Here is a 26633-nt window from a genome sequence, read left to right on the forward strand (position 1 = left end):
TGTTTTGACTGTGTATCAATTATGTGAATAAAATAATACATCATGCTGTTTTTTATACATCATATGGAGTCACTTCGTTGATGTTTATTTGCTGTAAATAGTTGGATAGCTTCTTTGAAATTTCACCAAGTGCACCTATAACTATTGGGATGATTTTGGTGTGTTTAAGCCGCAGCCGGCCAACTTGTTACTGTAATGTTACTGGAATTAGAAAGGAAACAATATGAAACAATTAAGGTTATGAGACCAATGGTTATGTACGTTAATTACAAATAATAATAATAATTATCATTATTTTTATTAATGGACTAGAATGGATGTCACGGTCGATTATATACCTATATTATTTTCAACTCCAATCAATTTCTCTTTTTTTTTCTCTACATTTCGACCTTTAAATAAATATATGGTTCTATATGTACACGTGTACAGGAGCTGGTTACCGTAGGTGTCTCTAGAGTCGAACCAAAACATTCTTACAAAGCAAGGTATAGGTTCATAGATTTCGGGAAAATTTAACAACAAAATTTCGAAGCCTAATGTGGGTTTAGGTTTTGAGAGGTTTAAAATTGTTGTCCGTTGACGTCAGCTGTAGAACGTGTTACAGGTTAAAGTGTTAACAACGATCTTATGGAATTTTGCTGTCGTTTTTGGAAAGCTAAATAGTTTCCTAATAGAAAGCTAAGATCAAGACGAAGAACAGCTGATTTTGAATCTAGGTATGATTATTTCTTTTATAATTCCTAACATATGTAATGTGAAGTGGCAACGTAAATAGAAATGTTGGAACGTTAGAAGTGATCCTCTAAATTGACTGTACAACTGAGCTTTCTCATTAGATAAAACTGCCATTATTATTCTTTAACATTTTAAATTCACATGTTCTTTGCAGATTCGGCAATACTTCAGTTTTAATTTATTTTATGAAACAGAGTGCGTATTTCATGAATAAAGTTAAACTGCAGAAAGAAGGTATATCTTGTTTATACGTATGTTATTTACTCATTATATTTTTATGACTTGCTAAAAATGTCTTATGGGCAGAAAAGTGAGCTAATGCTGAACAAACATGAAGCTGAATGCATTTGAAAGGACAGAGTGGTGCGTGATTGGAATGGATTGCCATCGGATGTTGTGTGCAAGCAGTGTGAATGAATTCAAGAACAAGTATGGTAGCTAGTACTTGTAGTTTGCGGCCTCCCTCGATGAGTCCCTGAAGGTCTCTCTTAATAATAATTTCAGAAGTAGTAGTACCTGTGCTGACATTTTTACCAGGGATGTTGAATTTTTTTAAGGGAATTTACATTTACCACACATAGTTAGCCAAATAGGCACGTCTCAACTGCAATAAGTTTCTTGCTTTCTCAAGTATTGGGGTGTTTTCATTATTACATTTACATCTATCGATTTTTTCCCACTGTTGCTAAAGAACAGTCAACAAATAACTGGTTGAATGATATGATGGAATATGTATTCATGGCATATTGCTTTTTAATCCCTCTTCTTTAAAGCCTACCTTCATTTTGGTCTTTGTGCCAGAATTCTCAAGTGACCGTCAAGCCAGACTGGAGTGGTTAACATACCACTTTCCAACCAGTGGACTGAGGATTCGAATTCCATTATGAACATGGATATTTGTAATTGTCCTTAGATGAGATGAAGTGGCTCTAAAAAAAGTTCCATGTTTAGTTACCAGAGTAGGTTTTTTGATTACATAAAAATTAGATTTAAAAAAAAAAAAAATTTAAAAAAAGCAATACAAGAAACACTACTTTCCATATCATTAAAATTGTTGAAATGAACGCAGCCTATACAGGTATCAGTGAAGAAAGTAATCCCTTTTGTGGTTCATTTACGATTCATTTTAGCATAATTGGACTAAAAATGAATTGTAAGAGAACTGCTCTTACATAGTTCAGGGATATTATGTGATTGCTGTGCACAGATTTGGTCACCTGAGTTTCTTGGGGATTAGGAGGTAGTGAAGATTCGAAGTGACCAAGCTGGTGACAGGTGTCTGCAATGCTCTCCATGAGGATAGGTTGAAGGCGCGTGTGGGTTGCAAAGTTTAGTTGATAGCAGAAAAGAGGGAACATGATAGAAACTTAAATTATTAAAGGGGTTATATAAGATTGATACAAAGGGAATTTTTCAATATGATGAATAGAGAATGAACTATGAGTCACTCCTGGAAGTTATGCAAGAGTGTGCAGACCAGATTTTTTGCTTGAAAATGGTAAATGAGTTTAAGTAGAGAGGTATGATAGGTATTGTGTGTATAAAGGTTAGTGGGGTCTCCCTCGATAGTGACAAACAATTGTTTTTCCAGATTAGGTTCGGTTCGTTGATTCATTAATTGGATTTCAAATTTGTATACCCTGTGTCTCACTGAAGACATATGACTGAAAAGTAATGGCTCACTAATATTCAATGTAGAATCATAATTACAGCAGTTGGAATTTAGGCCTTAATGGTTGTTGTAATAAGTCACTGATGTTCTACAGTGCTTGGCTTAATTACTGCCATATCATTGGTTTTTATATGCATAAAGCTTCATGGAAGACTTAGGATAATAATTTATAGCATTGCATAACCTAAAAGATTAATTTTCAGTGAGAAAAATTAAACCTATGTATGAACTGTGATATGACAAAGGGCATTATTCACATGCAGAAGTGTATTATATAATTTAAATATTTAATAATTTTCAACTCTATTAATCTTTATTAATTAATAATCTTTGATGTAACTTCAAATTTGAGGTTAGTTTGCTTGTCAGCCACCTTAGCACAAATATTGCTGTTAATGTTTTAATTATTGAATATTTTTTTAATATTACTTTGATTTTATTTTTATTATATTAATATTTGATTTTTCAGGTATTTATCAGAGAGCAGTAGCTATTGTATACTATTATTGCAAATTTGTCATTATTCTAAGGATATACTGCCAAATGAACTCTAGTGTCAAGTTTGAAACTAAATTTATATTATGACAACGTCTTGTCTTGTTAAGTTTCATATAACTTAATTCCTGTTGTGGGTAAATGATGATTTTATTATGAAAATATTAGTGAGATAGGGTGGCCTTGGAGAATTTGTAAAGTGGTATTAGCATAATTGCAACTTTTATTTGTGGTGAGTTTTTTCTGCTTGGTTCTAAAGTTTTTTATACTTAAAGTAAAAGGAGGGAAACTTGTTCTGTGGGTTTCAAGGTGCACTGTGAAGGGATGTTGAGCAGCAGCTACATGTGTTCCAATGAGCTTAGTACGAAGTGAGGGAATTATTGATGCTATTTCAGATGAAAATTTTTCATGGAAATATTTGTAGAATACACAGTGCAGAGACCAATTATCTGTGCGAAAGTTCGGGGAGTGAGTTGGTAAGAGATGGGTTATTAGTAAGCCTGACACTTGGCTTACACTTGGTTAAAGGATTGAAAGAAGAATATAATTTGTCAAGTATAACATATTTCATGAGCAGACAGAAACATACCACAACTGTTTTTGATCCAGAATATGGTATAGTATAATTTTTAAATAATGAATTCACACATGTAACAGAAAATTAAATATAATTTATTACTCATATATTTTACTCAGTATGTCATGAGCTTCTTTCAGGGGGACAGTAGAAGAACTGGTAACAGCATATAAATTCTGATTACAAGAATGTGTCATACAGAATATATATAATATCATATCCTTCTGTCAGATGTGGGAAGGTGGTGATACACCACATTTTACTATTTTTATTACACACCATTTTACATATTTGTATATGGAAAATAAATGACTTCTGCATTAAAAAAAAATCCTAAAGAGTTCTCTCACAATGTGGCAAGTAAATGGAGAGAATGACTATGGAAGAATAACATTTAAAAAGTTTTGGGATCATTTTGCAAAGATATACCATCTAGGTAGTGATAGTGCAATGCCAGATGTGACATTGATGGCGGAATAGAGGTTGAAGAAATGGAAGCGCTTAGAATATTGCAGAAACTCAATGTGAACATGGCCATGGGATTAGATGGCATATCAGCCCAGATATTACGAGAATGTGCAAGGAAATTATCAATTCCTCTGACCAGGTTGTTTCCATTTAAGCCTCAGTACTGGGAAGGTGTCAGTGGAGTGAAAAGAGGATAAAATAGTCCCATTGCATAAAGGAGGCTTCAAGACAGAAGTAGCAAATTATATGCTTATCAGTATTTTAGGAGTGGTGATTAAGGTATAGGAGTAATTAGGAAAAAAAAACAGATTGACGAGTGGGTAGATAGAAATATCATCTTTTTGGATAGGATATGGCACACGAATGGGATACAGAAATATGATACTTAAGGGGCAACATAGTTTTGTGAAGGTAGGTCTTGCCTTAGTAATTTGTTACTTTTTATAATAGTGACGGTAGAGGTGGATAAGGGAAATGGCTACTCAGTAATACTGCTGACTCGACTAAGGCATTTGACAGGATGGTTAATTGAGGAGTTGCGTTGAGAAGGCAGGTGACTAGTGGTGTGCCACAGGGCTCAGTACTTGGTGGTCCTTTGCTGTTTAATTTGTGCATCAATTATATACAAAATAATTTGATGGAAAATATTCAGTTGCTTGCTGATGATGCAAAGCTAGGATGATCAGTAGTAAATGATGATCAGGGCTTATATATATATTGTATAAATCAGGTCTTTGTACAAGGAACTCACCACTCTTCTATCTCTGCTGGTCAGTGGGCTTTTCATTATTACAGCAATCCTCTGAGTTACCTTCACCACCTTGGTGATATGTTTCCCCTGAACTTTAAGTTTCTATCAATTATTATCCTGAGGTATGTTGCCTTCTCCACTTCCTCTAGTACAGTTTTGCCAATAGAGTATGTGGCCTCCCATAAGTGAATCTCAAACTTCAAGACCTTGCATGTAGTTGCATTACTGTGATATCCCCATTTGCCTATCTGTTCGACTTATTCAAATCTCCTGAAGGGCTACCACATTGGAACTATTACTAGCAACCATTCCTAACTTCATGTCTGCATGGTTAGCCTAGTGGCTGTGTGCTTCCCAACCATATGCCTGGGGAAGGAGTGTCCTAGATTCGATTCCCGTCGGTGACTTAAGGAGCTGAAGGATTTTCCTCAGCAATAGTCAAGTTAGCCAGTCTTGGGCATGGACAGTAGGGTTTTTCCCCACTTTATCCTGGAGTTTTTCATCCCACAAAGCAGACAAACTGGCCTTGAGAACTCAACACTACGGACATAGGATGCACCAGGGCGTAGAGCTGACCACCTTATCCTGTGAATGGTTTGAAGTCCGATGATTTATAAACCCTTGACACCGCAAGGTAAAAGAGAGAAAAGGAAGATGAGATGAAATTCCTAGCTTCATATCATCTGCAAACAACTGAATATCCCCCTGAAATTCATTGCCAGAGTCATTGATATCAAGATTAAACAATATGATCCCTGAACTACACCCTATGGAACCCCCAGTTGTAACCTGCTTCCTTGATTCCACTCTCTTGTACACAGTTCTCTGATATCTCTCAGACAGCCACTCTCCAATCCAGTTCATTAATTTGATATCTACATCCATATACTATAACTTAAATATCAGCTTATGTGGCACCCTGTCAAATGCTTTTGTAAAAAAAAAAAAAGCATTATTTGCCTTCGACATTGTTATTTTATTATAAAAGACAATTGAATAAACGCCAAAAGGCAATTTTTATGGCAACCTTAATAATAATGAAGGGGATACAAATCCTTTGATGTTTATCTGCTAGTAAGCGAAACTCTAAGAACTAGGACTAAGATCTACGAGTTTCATACCGAAAAACTATCAGCAAATCCAAGTGTAAGTAACCACTTGGTAGTACAACACCAAGGCAACTCATATCAAAGGTGGAGCAAGCTCCCTCACTATCCTTGATATTTTCTCATAATGTAAAAACACAGCCCCTAGGGGATGTAATGCTGTAATCACATTATGAGGAGAGGTCACTACCCAGACCGGTTTCAACCTTTTTTGAGGTCTCATCAGTGAGTAGGTAGACCTGAAAGATAACAACGTTTAAGTGAAAAGAACTTGCATGCCTTCACTATACAAATGCCATAAAGGTGTGCGTGTATATTATAACATAGAATAAAAGCCAAAAGGCTATTTTTCTGGCAACCTTAATAATAATGAGGGGGATGCCAATCCTTTGATGTTTATCTGCCAATAAGCGAGGGAGGGATAGTGAGGGAGCTTGCACCACCTTTGATACGAGTTGCCTTGGTGTTGTACTACCAAGTGGTTACTTACACTTGGATTTGCCAATAGTCTTGCGGTATGAAACTCATAGATCTTAGTCCTAGTTCTTAGAGTTTTGCTTACTGGCAGATAAACATCAAAGGATTTGTATCCCCCTTCATTATTATTAAGGTTGCCAGAAAAATAGCCTTTTGGCTTTTATTCTATCTTATAATATACAGGCACACTTTTATGGCATTCGTATAGTGAAGGTATGTAAGTTCTTTTCACTTAAACCTTGTTATCTTGATTCGAGTGTATTTTGAGTATTGATTGCAGTCTCACGATAGTCCTTTTGTGTGATGTATTTTGTGCTTATATGATATACGGAAGTCCTTGAGATCCAGCTCAGGTAAGCATATATTTGAATATTTTAAACATGAACAATTTAAGTCCCGATGACTTTATCCAATCGTTGGATAAGATGCTGGTGCTCGACCTCCTCAAAAAACTGAAGAAATTTGAGGTAGTGTGGCCAGGGTTTCTAAACCTATATTCAGCGACAGACTACTCCACAGAAGAGGACAACTCAACACCAGGGGAAGAAGGGAAGACAAACCTGATAAGCTCTGCTCCCACTCCAAAACATGATACAGAAACCCATGCTCGGAAAAAACATAAAACAGCAGAGACTCAGATAAACGAGGGGATGGAAGAAGATAACCCCAACACTGACCTCCCCACACCCAACAACGAAAAAGTTCCTCCAATTGTTCTTCTACGGGAAAAAGAATGTTGGACAGCCCTTAGGCCTATTATGCAAAACCACCAAATTGCCTATTCATGGGCAAAAAACATAGACAACAGAGTTAAAATCCAGCCTGCCACAGTAGGCGACTACATGCCCCTCACAAAAACCATGGATGAGTCACACATCAAATATCATGCTTACTCACTGAAGTCGGAAAAAAACCTAAAAGTTGTACTCAGGGGAGTAACAGAAAACATCTGCACAGATGAAATTACTGAAGCCCTCTGCCTCCATGATCTCCCACCTGTCAAGGTTAGCAGAATGCTACGGGCTGACAAGAGTCCAATGCTCCTAGTACTCGTTGAGATACCCAAAACCCACAAGAACATATACAACATAACAATGATCTGTGGTCGGAAAATCACAACAGAACCACTGAAGAAAAGAGCCTCGTCGGGCCAGTGCTACAGATGTCAGAAGTACAGACATGCACAGAAACTCTGCAGAGCAGACTACAAATGCCTCAAATGTGGGCAAAACCACCCCCACAGCAACCTGCTCAAAACCCAGGACCTCGCCAGCCAAATGTGCGAACTGCGGGGGCCCCCACCCGGCAAACTACAGAGACTGCAGTCACTACTCTAAGAATATAACAGACAACAAAAGGAAGCAGATCTCTCAACCCTGCCCACAGGCACCAGAGTTGACAGCTGCGCAGTTGACTGACACCCAACAAAAGACAACAAAATACCAGCTCTCACAAATGGAAGATACCAACAGTCTGGAAAACCACCGTCGAAGCAGGACATACGCCGAAGTAGCCCGCTCATCCAAAGATATCCAGCATGACCAAATTCTTCAAAACATGACAACAGTCATCACAGCCTCATTGACAAACATGCTTCAAGACTTCAGTAAGTCAAACCCTTCACCAAACTCCACAAAAAGATTTCTAAAAGAAACTCAAACCATATAATCAATGCTTGTTAATGAATAAAACTAGATTACTCTCAGACTCGCTACAGATCGCTGCTTGGAACGCCAATGGCCTAAAAAACAAAACAGTGGGACTTCAAGAATTCTCTCACAGTTACAACCCTGACATAATCCTAATTAATGAAACTCATCTAAGACCTGCAGACAATCCAAAACTGAGAGGCTACACTATATAGAAATGACCGACTGGACTACAGAGGTGGTGGTACAGCCATATTTATCAGGAACTGCATCAGGCACAATGGAATACTCACCCCAACCTCCAACCTAGAACTCGCCAGTGTCGAAGTCCACACAAGCTCAACTGAAAGACTTAAAATCTACACCGCCTACAACTCCCTTGCTAAGACCCTGCTATTTTCTGACTTGGATGCTGTACTAGGCACAAATGAATCCATCATCGTCGCTGGGGACTTAAACTCCAAACATCCCTCCTGGAACAGCAGAACCACAAATAAAAATGGCCGTATCCTCTTCAGCTACACAGAATTAAACAACACTGTCGTAAAAGGACCCACTGAACCAACCCACCACAGCCCAACTGGCACAGCCGACATCCTAGACATCGCCATCCTACACAACATCAAATACCAGCACAGCATTCAAGCACTGAACGAATTATCATCAGACCACAACCCAACCTACTTCACTTAGGGAACAAAGACCAGTCCCCCCCCCAAACCTCCATTGTCTGGGAGAAACTTAGGAAAGTGCCATCAGAACACTTTGGTCCGGTTCCCCATATAAAAGCCAAGGAAGAAATAGACACGGCAATAAAGAACCTCACCAATCAAATCAATAAAGCCCATAACAGCAGCCACAGTATCCACGATTACCCACAAACAAAATCGTCTCCCGGAAGAAATCATGGACTTAATAAGGGAAAAAAACAGACAAAGAAAAAGATATCACAACACTCGTGCTCCCCAGGACAAAACAGCCCTCAACAGATTAAACAGATCTGTCCGAGAAGCTCTCTAGAACCACAGGAACCAACAATGGGACAACAAGCTCACCTTCATCTCCACAGCAGATCATTCCATATGGAAATTCCTAAACAACCTCAGCAACAAGCACAACCCCCACCCTCTGCAAGCAGAACAGCACCTTGCATGCACAGATGCTGACAAAGCCGAAGCCATAGCAAGAAACCTAGAGAAACAATGCAGTCCTGCATATGAGAACCTAAACATCAGCCATGTATACAAGATCCATCGTAAAGTCAGGTTCACAGTAAATCGTCCCGATGTCAATCCAAGCCCTATAATACCTACCTCACCTACTGAAATAATCGGCTTCAACCATCTCAAGATCAAAAAAGCCCCAGGTCATGACTGCATCACTAACCAAGTCATCAAGGCACTACCACGCAAAGCCATAGCACATCTGGCAAACATCATAAACTCCATCCTCAAATGGCAGCACTTCCCCCAGTCATGGAAAATAGCTGACATCATCCCAATTCACAAACCAGGCAAAGACCCACACCTACCTGAAAATTATCGTCCCATCAGCCTGCTATCCAATTTAGGGAAAATAGCTGAGAAAATCATCCTCATCAGACTCCAAGATCATGTCAACCAACTAAATATCATTCCACAAGAACAATTTGGCTTCTGTCAAAATCACAGCACCACCCAACAGATCCATAGACTGGTAGAATACATCACCACAGGATTTAATTGGAATCAACACACTGGAGCCGTCTTCCTAGACATCTCAAAGGCCTTCGATAAGATCTGGCACCAAGGCCTCCTCTACAAACTTATCATCGCTAACCTTCCACTAAACATGATGCACCTGATCAAATCATACCTCTCCAACAGGAGGATGCAAGTCAAAATCAATGAAACAGTCTCAGCCCAACGGAAAATCCTTGCTGGAGTTCCTCAAGGATCACTGCTACCCCCCCCCCCCACCCCGATCCTGTTCAACATCTATATGGCAGACATCCCTCAAAATCCTCTCGCATCCACCATCGCCCTTTATGCAGATGACACGGCTATTCTAGCCAGATCTCGTCAACCATATCTTGTTACCAAAAAACTACAAGACACCATCCTGAATCTAGAAAAAGGGTTTAAAGACTGGCGACTACAATTAAATCCCCAGAAAAGCAAAACGATACTTATCACAAGAAGACGAGCATCCCCCAAGGGAGACATCACTCTGTTCAACTCTAAAATTCCCTGGAAAACTGAAGCAAAATACCTCGGAATAATTCTCGATAAGCAATTATGCTTCAACAGCCACATCAAGAGCACATGCACCAAAGCTTCAAAAGTTATCACCCAGCTATACCCCTTGATCAACAGACACAGCAAACTAACCTCAAGAAACAAAATTCTACTGTACAAGACAGTGATCCGTCTCACAGTTATATACGCCTCCCCAGCCTGGAGCCATACCTCCAAGACAAACATCCTTAAGCTACAAAGACTACAGAACGAGTGCCTGCGAATAATACTGGACGCCCCGTAGTTCATCAGGAACGCCCAGCTCCACCGGGACATAAATATCCCCTACATCTCTCCACTATGCTCCCTTGTAGAAAAATTCTTTTTGAAAACATCTATGCATCCAAACCAACTAATACAACAAGCCAGAAACTATGACGGTAATGTCCACTGGAAACATAAATGACCGAAAGCCATCCTAACACCCAATGACGAATAACCACTTCTCCCCACTCAGGGCGAGCTAAAATAGCTCGCAAATCTCTCCCATCACTGCTCCCGAAAGAGACAACAGGGAATATGAAAAGCATCAAGCTTCACCCTCTGCACCATATATGTCCTGTGTCCTACCTTGTTAACTTCCAGGTCTACCTACTCACTGATGAGACCTCAAAAAAGGTTGAAACCGGTCTGGGTAGTGACCTCTCCTCATAATGTGATTACAGTATTACATCCCCTAGGGGCTGTGTTTTTACATTATGAGAAAATATCAAGGATAGTGAGGGAGCTTGCTCCACCTTTGATACGAGTTGCCTTGGTGTTGTACTACCAAGTGGTTACTTACACTTGGATTTGCTGATAGTTTTTCGGTATGAAATTCATAGTTCTTTAGAGTTTTGCTTACTGGCAGATAAACATCAAAGGATTTGTATCCCCTTCATTATAAAAGACAATTGTTGATTCTCACAGAACCTTCTCCTCCACTGTCCAGTGCTGTATATAATCTCTCGCTAATTTCTCCAAAATCTTATCTGATCCATTCATGAAAGGCCACAAGCACATTAGTGCTGAATGGGGCAAGAGGAATAGAAGAAAGGAAGAATCTTTCGGGAAAGCAGAATGTGGGAGACTGTTCCAAAGAAAAGAAGTAGATGGAATTATTATTGTTGTTGTTATAATTATTATACCTGGCCTGGTTGGCCAAGCAGTTGGTTTATCCACTCCTCAGCCGAAAAGGGTCAAATCTTGCCATGGGCATGGATGTTTGTGATTGTCTGTTATTAAAAATAAAAAATTAAAAATTAAAAAAAAATAAAAGAAAACTAGTGGTGGTCGTGGGCGGGATTGCGTTGGTGTAGATGATGATGGTAGTTGCGGGTCGTAGTAGTTGATGGATTGAGTGGTGGAAACAGAGTTGTAGATAGGTGCCCTCCCTCATTGAGTCTTTGGACTCCCTGGAGGTGTCATATAATAATTCTTCTTTCTTCTTTGAGTGCTATCTCCTATCGGAGGTCAGCGACCACCTTGGCAAATTTTGAGCGGTTCTCAGCTATTCTGAGCAGTCTCTCAGAGTTCATACCAGTCCACTGTCTGATATCTGCCAGCCAAGATTTTCTTCGTTTTCCTTGTCCTCTTCTTCCATTTATCTTCCCTTTTATAATCAATTGAAGTATCTTATATTTTTCATTACGAAGTAGGTGACCAAGATATGCAGTTTTCTTTCTTTTTATGGTATCTAAAAGTTCACGTGATTTCCCCATTTGTTTCAGTACTTCCTGATTGGACGTTTTTGCTGTCCATGAGATTTTTAACATTCATCTGTGTAACCACATCTCAAAGGCTTCAAGTCTTTTTATTGATGTTGTCTTCAAGGTCCAAGTTTCTGCACTGTACAGCAGTACAGACCATACATAGCATTTAACCATGCGTGCTCTAAGTTTAAACTGTGGTTACACAGTGTTGATTTCATCAAGAGAAATTTTTTCTTGCCATTTCAATTCTAACTTTTATTTCCATTTCTGGATTGCAATCTTCATTTAACCAGCATCCGAGATATTTAAACTTTGCCACTCTTTCTATTTGTTTCCTATTTAAAGAAAGTGCTAAATTAAGAATTGGTTTCTTACTTATGACCATGAATTTAGTTTTGGTGATATTTATTTTTAATCCCATTTTTTCACTCTCTGCATTTATTAGCTCCAAAAGATTTTGAAGATCCTGAATATTGTCAGCCAGAAGAGCTGTATCATCGGCATATCGGATGTTACTGATGATTTCACCATTTACACTAATCCCTTCCTTTCTTCCTTCCAAGACTTTTTGAAATATGGCTTCTGAGTAGATGTTAAAAAGAAGAGGTGACAGCACACATCCTTGCCTTACTCCTCGTTTGATGTTAATGGAGTCTGTAATAATGTCATCAACTTGAACAGATGCCTTTTGGTTCCAATATAAGTTTTCAATGATCCTGATGTCTTTACCATCTAATCCAATTCTTTTTAATAGTACAATCATTTTAGCATGTTGGACTTTGTCAAATGCTTTCTCGAAGTCAATGAAGCAAATGAATATTACCTTGTTTTGGTTAATACATTTTTGAAATAAGATCTGAGAACAGAAAAGAGCCTCTCTTGTTCCCAAGCCGTTTCTAAAGCCGAATTGGGTATCACTGATGGTGTCTTCACATTTTCTGTATATTCTTTTTTGAATTATTTTCAGAAACATTTTGAGGACGTGACTCATTAGGCTGATCATTCTATGGTCATTACAAGTTTTCGCATTTACTTTTTTAGGTAGCATGATGAAGGTCGACTGTAACCAGTCTTGAGGGATTATGCCTGTATCGTATATCTTATTAAATAGCTTTACTAATATGTTAATGTTGTCACCTTCTAATAACTTTACTATTTCTGCCGGTATTCTATCTGGTCCTAGGGCTTTACCATTTTTAGCTGAGTTCAATGCACATTCTACCTCTGATTTTAGAATGCATGGACCTTCCATATGTTCATAAGTATTTTCTGGGTTCTGTCTGTCATCAGTAAAGAGTTCTATATATTTCACCCATTCTTGTATTTTGTCATCCTTTTTGGATATAATTTCTCCCTTTTTGTTTCGAAGGATACAGAATTGTTTTTTCTTATATATATCTGAGGTCTCTTTCATCTTTTTGTGTAGATTAAAATTGTCATGTTTTTCCTGTAGAATTTCTATTTCTTTACATTTTTCATTCATCCAGATTTCTTTTGCTTTTTTGATCTTGTGTTTAATAATTTTCTGAACCTCTGTATATTTTGTTGGATTATGATTTTTATATGATCTGCGTTGATCCATGAGAGAAAGAATTTCATCAGTCATACAATCTTTCTTTTTTACTGCTCTATTAGGACATAAGGTATTGGTACATTTCTCTATGAAGACAGATTTCAATTTGTCCCACGATTCATCAACCCTCATGATGTCATCATTCTTGATAAGTGCTAGCACTTGATTCAGATCTTGACTCAATTTGCTTCTTATCTCTGTGTTTTTTAATTTTTCCAAATCAAACCTTTTTTGTTGATGTTTCTTAAGCATAGCTTTCAGTCTAAGTTGTAACTCTGCCACCAGTAGGTTATGATCAGAAGCAATATCTGCACTAGGATAGGTTTTTGTACTCTTTATAGAACTTGAAATTGTTGATTAATTAGTAAGTAATCAATTTGGTTTCTGACTATATTCCCATTATTATCCTGTGGTGATCGCCAAGTATACAATCTTCGAGGTGGTAGCTTAAACCATGTGTTTGTGATTATTAGCTCCTCTTCCTGGCAGAATTGAAAAAGACGGTCACCTCTCTCATTTCTTGTGCCCAGTCCATGTTCGCCAACTACATCTCCACTTCTACCTTTCCCAACTTTAGCATTGAAATCACCCATGACTATGTTAATATCATGCTTTTTTGTATTTTTCATTAGTTCTTTTAATTGATCATAAAATTCTTCAATCTCGGTATCACTCTTGTCAGCAGTAGGGGCATAGACTTGTATAAGATTAACATCTAGTGGTTGTCCTTTCAGTTTTAATAACATCATCCTATCTGAGTAAGGGATGAAGCTCAACAGTGACTTATTGATCTCTTTGTTTATTATTATTCCAACTCCGTTTTGATGGTTGTTTTCACAACTTCCAGAGTGATACATTGGCATGTCATTGACTTGAGTTTTGCCTGATCCTGGCCACCTAACTTCACTCATTCCTACCCCTAACTACCTTATGTCTCAATCTTATCTCCCTCCCCCTCCTATTCGTGAGGCTTTGCAGGTTACATTCTTTCAATCTGCCCTCATACTCCACATTCCAAAGACCATTGACCACTTTTGTGAATCTTCTCTGAACCCTTTCTAATGAAAACCCAGTGACCAAATCTATGCACAATAATCCATATGAAGCATGATCAAGGCCTTATACAATGGCATCATAACTGTTTATTTCTGCATATCATTGTCATCTGCATCATTGCCATTATTCAATGTGACATCTTCACAGCTCGTGCAATGTAATCCTGAATTTCAGATCTCTCATCTCCTCTATCTCCTTTAAAGTTTCTTCACCAAGTATATACTTTGCAACCCATCTTTGCTTATCAGATTTTAAAACCTTACACCAAACCTTTTGTTTTCCTTACTGAGTCATGCTCATGAATGAAAAAGGAGGCAGTGAAGTTGTTTTGGTGAGTTTCAAGATAGAATGTGAAAGGATGTTGGTTAGCAGTGGCTCTTATTCTGATGATGGGATGGGAGCAGAGGAATAATAGTGGCCAGTTCAGCAGAGCATTGACAATGAGTAGCTGTAGAAGAGGCACAAGGCAGAAACTGAACATCTGTGAGTGAGGGATTGAAGTGTGTGTGTGTGAGAGAGGGGGGGGAATCATAATTAGTTGGATTGCCCTCTTCTGGATAGAATCAAGCAATCTTAGAGAAGATTTTGGTGCACCACCCCAAAGATGAGAGCAATATTCCATGGTTGGGTGGATTTGAGATTTGTATAGAGTTAGCAACTGTGAAGGCGTGTAGTGTCTTGTGTGAAAAAGTACATTAAGTTTTTGGTCGCTGCAGAAGCTATAGTAGTGTTGATTGTGATTGTACCAGGAAAGATCAGGGGTGCAGGTCAGTCCAAGAAGAGAAATCTGATAGCGTTTGGATATCTCAGTATTAGAGAAAGTAAGGAGGGAGGGATACAAGCTCTTTCTTGTGAGAGATCAGACAGAACTAAGTTTTGGTGGCATCGAAGTTTACAAGGTTGTTCTTGCCCCACTAGGATATAGCCAGGATATCAGAGTTCAGCTCATTGATTGTGGGGATCTTGAGGATTCTAAATACTTCAGCACTATGAGGTTTGTCAAATGAAAATGAGGAATTGAATGTACTGTCATTGGCATAGCTATGGATAAGATTGGAAGTCTGTGAGAGCAGATCATTTATGTACATAGGAAGAAAGTGGATGAAAGAACAGAACCCTGGGGTACTCCTGCATTGGTGGGGAAATCTGAAAAGAGGAAGCAGTCCGTCATGACACGTAGTGAGTAACCAGTGAGAAAGTTAGCAATCCAGTTGCAGAGTGTAAAATGCAGACCATAGGATGGCAGTTTGTTAATTAGGCTCCTGTGGCAAACTGGAATCAAATGCCTTTGAAATGCCAAGGGCAACCATGTGAGTTTCTCCAAATTTTTCCATAGCTTGAATCCAGAGGTGGGTGGTGAAAGCAAGATCATTTATAGGTTGCGAGTTGCAGAATCTGTACTACTGGTCACTGATTAGTTGGTAGGTCTCTAGGTAGTTAAAGATTTGATTGTTGATGACCTTCATAATTTTAGAGAGAACAGAAGTGAGAGCATTTGGATGGTATTTTGTTGGTTGACTTTTATCACCTTCTTTGGGATGGGCTGGATGTGGACCTGTTTCCATGTTGTAGGGTCGATTCTAGCTGAATAGGATAAATTGAAAAGGCAATATGGAGAAGCGCCTCCGTAATGCAATTGGAAGAATGATGGTACCTAGGTTCGATTCTTGTCATGATGGGAGGAATCTTTATATGGACTTTTTCAATTGAAGGTGAGTTAGCTGATCTCGTACAGAGGTAGCAGGGTTTTTCTCCCGGAAACTCGGGTTTTCATCCCGCATACAGTCAAATCGGCCCTTCAGAATACATGCAATTTACAGACAAAAAATACTAGCTGTGGTGATGGTGGTTGTGGGCAGTAGATGGCGTTGATGTAGGTGATTGGTAGTAGAATTTCTATGTAGTAGTGGAGAAGGAGGGTTGTACAGTAGGTGTCCTCCCACGATAAGTCTTCGGACTCCTTGGAGGTGTCACGAATAATAATAATATAGGATAAATGTTAGTTCTGGGGCAGTTTAACACAATTGGTGGGATGCCATCAGGAACAAATGCCTTGTTTGTGTTCAGGTTAAGGATTCATCAGATTTCTTTTTGGCAGAAGACTGGCTCATATGGAGCGAGCCATTCTTGGTTGAGTGGAGGAAACTTTGCCCAGGTCATCAATGCAGGAATTGGAAGAGAAGAGTGATGCAAGAAAGCCTTGTTTTTAGGTGAGGCGACTACAGTACGATCTGGATGTTAAAGTGGTGTTGAAACCTGAGTGGGCAAAAGTTGCATCCAGTGGCCTTGACATGGGATCAGAAGGAGTGATAGCCATTTGGACAAGTGAATTTCTATCATTTGGCCTTTTCAAAGTTTGATTTGGATTTAATGATGATTCTTTTACAACTGTTGCAAGCCACAGAGTGAGCAGTGACTTCTGGTCTTAAGCAATTCATGGTATACAGAGGTTTTTTCTTTTACTGCCTTGACACAATTTTTTTTAAGAGCAAAGACTTAAAATTATTGGGAATTTGGAGTGGAATAAAGGATGAAAGCCTTTATTCCACTCCAAATTCCAAAGGTTAGTAGTCTAGAGGTCTAGACAGGATTTCCTCCAACTAAGGAAGATGTATTTTTGTTGAGGCACTGCTCACCAAGTTTGCCGTTTGTGGAAACAGGCTATACTACAGGAAAGTAGGGATGACTTAACTGCAAGAGGCTATATAATTGTGTATTGACATCCTTTTAGTATCCCAAGAAATACCCAAGCACTGAAGAAATGCAATGATACTGTCTTATGATCCTTCCACCCTTTGGGCACCTTTCTTTCCTGTAGTCAGACATTGAAAAGCCAAGTCAATGGAGCTGTCTGTTTCTTAACACCATCTCTTAAAATGTGGGGAAATTCCATCCCATCCCATTGGCTTATTGACATCAAGAGTACTTAGTATTTGAAATACTCTCCTCATGCACATGCACTTCTAAACCGTAAAACTATCCCTATCTCCCTGGTAGTAAAACTCCCATTGTATTTTATTCTGGAAATACAACACCCCAATAAAGTAATCATTAAACAACTCCATTATATCTTCTGCATCAGTCACTCTACTCCCAATATAACATATCATAACATATAATTATGTGGGGTAAATGGAATATATGGTGCAATACATAATCTATATTTAAATTGCAAGTCAGCTGTTAGAATTGAAGGAAGTACAGCTGATAGTTTGAAGTGAAATCAGATGTAAGGTAAGGAAAGGATGCACACTCTCTATTCTTATTCATCATCTATATGAATCACATTATGAATGAAAGTGGCATTAAACCTGATATTGAAATTTGAGATATCGACGTAGCTCTTTATATTATGCAAATGATGTTATACTCCTAAACAAATCCATTGCAAGTGTTCAGGATTGTTTAGTTAAACAATCCTGAAGACTTGCAACAAATTTGTCGACATAGTTGACCAAATGGTTATCATATCTGCTCTCCAACCAGCAGGCTGTGAGTTTGTATCCTGCCATGGGCATGAATGTTTGTGACTATCTTTAGGTGTAATGTATTTCATTGTCTGATGTGAGACCACTGCCCCATTTATTGGAAGTCTGAAGTGGCTTGATAAAGTTTCATGTTTGGTCTCTAGAGCAGGGTTTCTGGATTACAAGTATGTAAAAAAGAAATTAAAAATACAAAAAAAATATAAAATTGATAAATTAAAAATCCATAGCTCACCCATGGCACAAAATGTACTATAGGTTTGCAAATACCCTTTCATTGGTGGGAACAACGTAAAAATAAAAAGTATGAAAATTAGATTTAAAAAAAATCAAACTATGAAAATAGGCATGAACATGGGAAGACATTAACTGCATTTTCAATGGAGAACCTATGATACTGATTTTCCCTTTCAGTCGTTTCTGACTGTAACTGACTTTGTAGGCATTGCCCACAAAGTATTCCTGGTGAGGTTTTTTACAGGGTAGTTCACCATTGCTTTAAAATTTTTCCCCAACTCCCAATTTTATCTGGGCTCAGGACTGGCATATGACTGGGACATATTCGTGACTGTAATCCATATGTGTTCACAGGGCTAGTTTGCCTGTTCTGGAGAACGAAAAACCTGAGTTTCCAGGTGAAAAAATCCCCTACCTCTGTATGAGACTGGCTAACTCACCTTTGGTCGAAAGAGACCAGATAATGGTTCCTCACGTCACTGACAGGAATCGAACCCAGGTCTTTCCAACCAAAGGGCTTCAGTCTATACCAGTGATGGTGAACCTTTTTATCCAGGTGTGTCAAACATCTTTTTTTTTTTTTTAAACATTGACGTTGTTGATGTGCAACTTGCTATTTATTTAATAGGACATTGATATAAAATCTATGAATTCATATTATACAATTAATTTAATAAAGTGAAATTACAAACTTACATTACATTTAATGACTTTTCTGTTGCTGAGTACTGGAAGAAAGTCCCTTTATAGAAGGGCTATAGTGTGTACATTTTAATGCTACACAGGCAGTGCTCATATCATTGCTCAATCTATTTCTCCCTTTTGATGTGATATTATTTAAGGCAGAAATAGAGTTTCACAAGAGTATGTAGAAGAGAAAATTGCTAGAAGAGCTTTAGCTCTAACTACAAAATAAAATAGAAATAGGCTAACTATAAAATAAAATTATTTCAATGAACTGAAACCTACCTTCGCCTTAACTGAGAGCAATCTTACATGATTTATCACAGTTTTTTTCATCAGAATACCAATATTTTTAACATCCAAGATGTGTCACCTGAAATCCTCAAGTGTGTCAGTGCTGACATGCGTGTCATAGGTTCGCCATCACTGGTCTATACTGACTGAGCTACGCAGGCTCATGGTGGAGCCTCATAATTGTGTATGCTGGAGTGAATACAGCACAGAGAAAAAATTAACACAGCTTTATTCATTCCAGTATTTTTTTCTCTGTCACAGGGACATCTGAGATACATAAATATTGTAATAACACATACAAAAATGCAAAAAAGTGGAAGAGGAAGAAGTAAATGGAAGAAGCTATACTAGAAGACTAAAGTCCTATGATGGGTTCTCTATATAGGTGCTGCTGGCTAGCCTTGGCTATTGTGCAGGTCTAATAATTAGTTTCCCAAATCCTGGGAAATTTAACACAATCATATTTCTTTAGATTAGGTTTTTTTTTTTATTTTATTTTGAATCTGCTGCTGATTCTAAAAATAGTATTTTAAGATTGTGCTTGCTGTAGTGAAGAATAAGTTCTGTGTTGGATATTCAAGGCATGATCAGCTAGACCTGACTGACCATAATTTTGGGCAGTGGGTGTATTTGTTGTGTTCTCTAAGGAGGAGATCTCTCAGTTTGTTGATAATGACAAGTTCTGGAGAACGAGGAAGAATAAGGAACCTTGTAAACACTAGGAACAGAGGGGGGGGGGGGCATATTTAAGAGAGTGGGTAGGGCTACCAGTTTCAAATGAGCCTTGAAAGTAATGTAGAGGTTGTATTTCTTTAAGATTCTGGCTCTTTTTTCTCTGGTGCCTCAGATATAGGGAATAGTAATAGCATTACTATAATCTGTATGTTGAGAGGAATGTGAAGTGATGGGAATAACAATTACTTTGTTAATCTTTTTGACACTGTAGCCATTGTACAGTACGGTATGGCAAATAAAGGTGACTTTAGCTGCGAGGGAAGCCTGATTTGAACAGAGGTTCGGGGTTCTGTTGATAAAGGTTTTTAATAATATCATATTGTTAGGTGGGGTGAGGATGGGGAAAATTTATGTATATCTATAGGTAAGTTTTCTGTAAACTGAGAAGGAAAGAATGCCATTGAGAAGATATACGATTGGTTTCCAGAAAAAGCAGACTATTGTTTTCTTTTTTACTTTTTCTACAGTGAACTCATTCTGACTGAGGTGGAGGAGGAAAGAGTAATGTCTGAGCCATGTGACCAAATGGAGAACACATCATCAATGTATCTTAGCCAGGTAGATTTGAGATTGGCAGTGTCAAATTCTCGTGGAAAGGTTTAGACATTGGTTATGCATTTTTACTAAATAGCTTAAGGAAATTACAACGTATACTAGTATATATATATTAAAATAAATTTTAATACACTTCCAATATTTCGGCAACATCACGTTGCCATTTTCACAGGAACTTAAAAAAAAAACAAGACACGTGCACGCAAGCACAACAAACAGTAAATGAGGACAAAAGGTCTGGGGGTGGAGGTTGGTCTTTAGTAGACCTATCTAGTGTATACCAGGTCCCTTGCAGCTGTAAGCTGTCCTACTTTGGCCAAACAGGCAGGACAGCTAATATCAGAATTTCAGAACAAAAGGACTACATCCGGTTTCACCAATACAGCCACTCTGGTCATGCAGACCATGCGCTGGATACCTGCCATAGAAATCAGTGGAAGAAAGCCACGATAATATACCGTAGTAAATTCAAATACGAAAGGCTCTTCGTGGAATCAGCCTCAGCCCTAAGAAACAATCCAAACCTCAACAAATTTGGTTGCATGAGACTGACCTAAATTTGGGAAACTTACATCAGAAGACCTTCAGCCCAATCGCCCAAGAATACCAACATTGCCTGCTAGAGGGCACCATCAGGACTTTAAGGAGAAATAATAGCTTCCTGCTTTGTCCTCATTTACTGTTTGTTGTGCTCGCATGCACGTATCTTGTTTTTTAAGTTCCTGTGAAAATGGCAACGTGATGTTGCCGAAATATTGGAAGTGTATTAAAATTTATTTTAATGTATACGTTGTAATTTCCTTAAGCTATTTAGTAAAAATGGCAGTGTCGAAAGCATGTTTTTCAAAATGTTCCATCTAGAAATTGACTAGAGAATGAAAGAGAGGGAAGCCTATGCTCTACCCTCTATCTTTTTAAGTGCCTTTGTAGCGCAATTGGAAGAACGACGGTATGTGGTGCCTTTCGATTAGTAAAAGGCCTAAGTTTGATTCTCATTGTGACGGGATTTGTATGTGTTATTACAATATTTATGCATCTTTATATGTGCTTTTTCAATTGAAGGTGAGTTAGCTGATCTCATACAGTTTTTTCACCTGGAATCTGGAAAATAAGACAAATTGGCCCTTCAGAACACATGCAATTTACAGACAAAAAATACTCGTGGTGGTGGTGGGTAGTAGATGCCGTTGATGTAGATGATTGGTAGTAGAGGTTCGGTGTAGTGGTGGAGACAGAGAGTCGTACAGTGGGTGTTCTCCCGCGATGAGTCTTCAGACTTCTTGGAGGTGTCATGAATAATAATAGAATAATAATATACAGTGTTCTGCCAAGTGAAGTAATCGGTGTGGATAGCAGAATTAAAGAGATCAGTGATGTCAGGGGGAGAGAGAGAGAGAGAGATTCTTATATAAAGCTAGTGTCAGAAAGGGGATATTAATGAATAAGAAGTGATATCAAAACTCGCTATGATATCAGTGTTACTTAAAACTAAATTTTGGATTAACAACTTGAAGTGGATGAAATTTTTTTTATATAAGAGTATGATCAGTAAAGGGGATCAAAGATTTAACTAATTGACTAGTTTAAAAGTGGAGAAGTTAGTAGCATCTACTATAGGGTAGACAGGGTTATTGAATTTATGAATTTTAAGCAAACCATATATTGGGGGGGGGGCTAAAATATCGGAGTTTTGTAACTGATTCAACCGGTCTAGATGAGGCATTTTTCCCTTGGGAATTAGCAGGGTAATAACCTAGCAGTTTTATAAGTGTGACAGTCTGAGCAATATATTTGTTTTCTGATAATATTATTGGCATTTAAGACCACAGTAGCTTATCTTGAACCTGTGTTTGATTATTTCTCTGTGCTGTATTCATTGCTAAATGTAATTATGAACTTAAACCAGTAGTACTCAAGGCTTAGGTGCTGATTTAAAGCCTTAATACCTAAATGATCTGGTGGGATCCAATGGAATAAATTTATAGGGAGTAAGAGAGAAATGCTAAGCTTGCAGTATTCAAGACAGTATTTAGACTAATTTTAACTTATGAATCTGAGAATTGGGTTAGTAATAGTTGAACAGTGATAGAGATATGAGAGGTCTGAGAAAATTTTGGGAGTGGACAGGTGGCATTAATGGCTGACTCATTAAAAATGAAGATTAATATTATGAAGGAACTTAATGATAGTATTTAGGAATGTGTGAACAGAGCTAATCTAAAGTGGTAAGGTTGCTTAAACAGAATGGGGAAAGGTTAGGTTAGCTAAACAAGTGTTTGATGTCATGATGACAGGAAAAAGACCAGAGGAAGGCCAAGAGCTAGGTGAATTGATGCAATCAGAGGGCCCTAAAAGACTGAAATATATGATCTGATAGTGACAAACTAATTTGGATTAAAATTGCTATTAAAAGATTAGTAGTAATGTAATCTTAATCATGTATTACTGTCTTAGTATCTTGTATACCTTTTGAAGGTACATATCAGGAATTTGATATTTGTTGCCCTTGAGAATGAGTTGAATATTCACTTCTGTGAATTATAAAGCTACAGGATAGATACCAGTGAAATATAAAAGAATATAAAGGTGCTACTGAGCAGAAATCTTCCAAACAACAGAGTACTGTCTTCAGGACAGTATGTTGCATCTTGGAATAAGTAGGAGGACATCTTCAGTTGTCTTACTGATGATGTAGGATATATAATTTACATAATTGGAGGATAACTGAGAAGTCAATAGACTTGCTTTTCAATGGGTAAAAGTAAAATAGGACTGTCCAAATTCAAAAGAAGTGGAAGTAGGTTTGGTCAGTGAGCTTTTGCCTGCTTGGCAGGGAAAAGCCCACTAGTTTCTCCATGAACAGTCCCATTCAGGATTTTGTCCCCTGTAGATAGTCATATCCCATACTGGTAGTTCCTCTCTGTACTACCTGGATAGTTGTCATCTGCTTTTCAGTAGGATCCTTTATCAGAGTATGTTGCATCCATTTACCACCTGTGCAGATATATCCCAGGATTACCTTGATCTCATTTTGCAGTTACTATCTTCTATCATTATGGGAGATCCAAATGACCAGAACACTGGAGTAATGCACATAATAACATTGAGGCAGGGTATTGCAGAGCACATTTATCATCATAAAAAGGGCAGTCTAAATTCAACAAAATTAATTGTAGAAAACTCTGCTTGTGCCATTGGTAGTTGTGCCTTCTGGTCCCTCATCAAATCTGTTGGGTGCAACTTTTGTCCATCTGTGCACTCTCCTCTGTCTCATCATAACAGTAGCATTGTATCATCACCTAAAGACAAGGCTGACATCCAGACTTCATTCTTCTCTTTTCAGCTCTTCCATAGATGCACATGGAAAATTACTTCCTTTGTCTATAACATTGCATCTCAAGCCTCCTGTGACCTTTCTCCAGAAAGAATCAGGAGAATCTTGGATACCACAAAGGCAGCTGATCCTGATGGAATCCCACCCATTGTGTTCATGAGGTGAGCACAATGGGTGGGATTCCATCTATGGGTGGGCATCTATTCACTAAACTGTACTCAGCTGGCATCTATCTTACACATGGAAGAAAGCCTATATACAGTTTGTTCCCCCAAAAAATATAAATGTCCACTATCAAGCTATTGACCTATGTCCTACCTCAGTTTTGTCCAGAGTAATGAAGAAGGTTATCAACAATCACCTTGAACACTTGGAGAACTGTCATCTAATTAGTGAACCAGGATTTGCCAATCTAGATTCACAGATCTCTTGGCCTACATCATACATCTTTGAATCCATTCCATGGAAAGGTTTGGATTTAAAAAAAAAAAAAAAGAAGTACTTTAATGATTTATCATATTTTTATCTATTATAATGATTTTTCCTATTTCACTAATATTTAATGCAGTCATTATTCTGATACTTTTACAAACCAAGCTTTATACACTCAGGCAGATTTTATGTCAATCATCAGATTTATCCAGGATTTTTAAATCATTCTGTGTATGTATGTGCACACACACACCAGTTTATTCATTATTACGTGTACCTTAGGAAATTTTTTTTTTACATTTCTTACTTGTTATTTTAACCTTGGATTTGACAGCATTATAGCTGTGGATGACTGTGTTAATAAAGCTCAAACCAAGCAAATGTGACCTAAGAAGCAGTCCCCACCCCAATCATCCAAAACTGCCTACTTGGATTCACTCCAGTCATGCCTGCCTGGAAAAGAGGCAGTACGATTTAAGATTAGCACCAGCTAATCTTAAAGCCTCCTGAAACATTACCATTACGTTCAGTCTAGCATATTATGAGGCAGCCATCTGTTGAATAGTTGTTTTACATCTGTACCTTTTTGAAAGAAAGAAATATTGGATATCTCCATGATGCATGATATAACCGTGAAAACATTACTAAATTGCATTCTGGAAGAAATCGAGAAAAATTTAATCAGGAATTTGTTGAATTCAAGAAACATGATTTTTAGCTGTTTCAGTCTTCAAAAAAAAAAAAAAAAAGACAAGATTATTTGCTATCTCATTATGAACCTCACTTACCACCAGCATTATTGACAAGTAAACATAAAGTGTTTTCTCTGTAATTCATATGTACACCCTCTGTCCAACAAGAAACCAAACTTTTGATAGAAAATAAAACACGGGTGCTTAAGGGTCAAAGCTGTATAACTGAGAGGAGACCTTTACATAGCCTTTAAAGGAATGCGGAGAATCGACCAGGGCTTCTGACCTAATGTCCAATCCTCACCTTCTCGTGGTGCACCCTGTTGGGTATCTACTTGGATACTGAACGAACGAGGATGGGCTGGCAATTTGGGATTTAGCTGACCAAATTGTTTCCTTATTGGTTAAAACCAAAATAAAAAGTGATGGTACAACATGACAAAATTTCATGCCGGCTGGGGCGTCGCCCGGTTAAACAAGGCCCCCGTTGTTTTCGCCAGGGAACCAAGGCCAACAGCGAAAAGTCAGCTACTGATACAAATCTGAAAACAAACCCCAACTCAGCATCACCAGAGTTAAAAATCGGGACTATCAACATAAGAAGCCTGAATGGCAAAGAAATGGAGCTAGCTGAGGAATTAGATAAGTACCAGATCGACATAATAGGGGTGACTGAAACAAAAAAGACAAAAACTGGTGAGATCTTTCTAAGCAATAAATACAAAATGTTATATTCAGGTAATGACAATCAAGGAAAAGAAGTAGTAGCCATAGTATTCAACGCAAAATACGAGGCTAATCTTCTTGAATGGCAGACAGTCTCAAGTAGAGTGATGTGGGCAAATATGAGAATGGGGAACTGGACAATGAGACTTATTTGTGCCTATGATCCCACAGAAGGTTCTACTAAGATAGAAATGGAGGAATTTTTTGATGCTTTAGAAAAAGCAACTGACCCAATGAAAAAGGAAAAGTTGGTCCTTGTTGGGGGATCTCTGAATAGCAGAGTAGGAAATGATTGTCAGACATACAAAAATATTTTGGGAAAATTTGGAGAAAAGACCAAAGCTAATAATAATGGCAAATATCTGTTGGATTTCTGCTCAGGACATGGACTGGTTATTACTAACACCATGTTCCAACATAAAAATGTGCACAAAAGTCTAATTGACTATGTTTTTGTTGATAGCGATGTTTTCTCTCTGGTGCAGGACACCAGAGTGTACAGAGGATTTGAAATTGGAAGTGATCACTATTTAGTCTTGAGCAGGATAAAATTGAATTTCATATTGAAAAGAATAACATGTAAGAAAGTTTTAAAGTGAATAAAAGTTGAGCAGCTCTCAGATGTGAACTGTAGACTAACATACACAAAGATTATTGAAGAAAAAATGAAAGAGTTTGAGAACAGGAACCAAACCTTGGAGATTCAGTGGCAATTCCTGAAGAAAACTCTGATTGATTCAGCCAGAGAGGCATGTGATGAGGTTGTTTGCAAGGATAGAAAAATCAGGACTCCATGGTGGACACAGGAAGTTAAAGAGGCAGTGAAGGAAAAGAAGAAAGCATATCAAAAGTTCCTGGCAAATAAGTCAGCTTTTGCTCTTAGAGAATACAGATACAAATGTAAGAAACCGAAACACTGTGTAAAACTAG

General features: G+C 38.0%; 1 protein-coding gene across 1 annotated transcript in view; it reads left to right on the forward strand.

The window, feature by feature from the left end:
• Positions 1-484: 484 nt before the first annotated feature.
• The window catches only part of LOC150102432 (protein yippee-like 5), a 59553-nt gene continuing 33404 nt past the window's right edge, over positions 485-26633 (forward strand). The window contains exon 1 of the mRNA XM_090398652.1: positions 485-719. The gene's annotated coding sequence lies outside the window, so the exon portion shown is untranslated. The remainder of the gene's footprint in view (positions 720-26633) is intronic.

Source organism: Typopeltis vanoorti, chromosome 10 (genome assembly GCF_054136105.1).
Source record: "Typopeltis vanoorti isolate ZY-2024b chromosome 10, IOZ_Tvanoo_1.0, whole genome shotgun sequence".
Taxonomy (NCBI): Eukaryota; Metazoa; Arthropoda; class Arachnida; order Uropygi; family Thelyphonidae; genus Typopeltis; species Typopeltis vanoorti.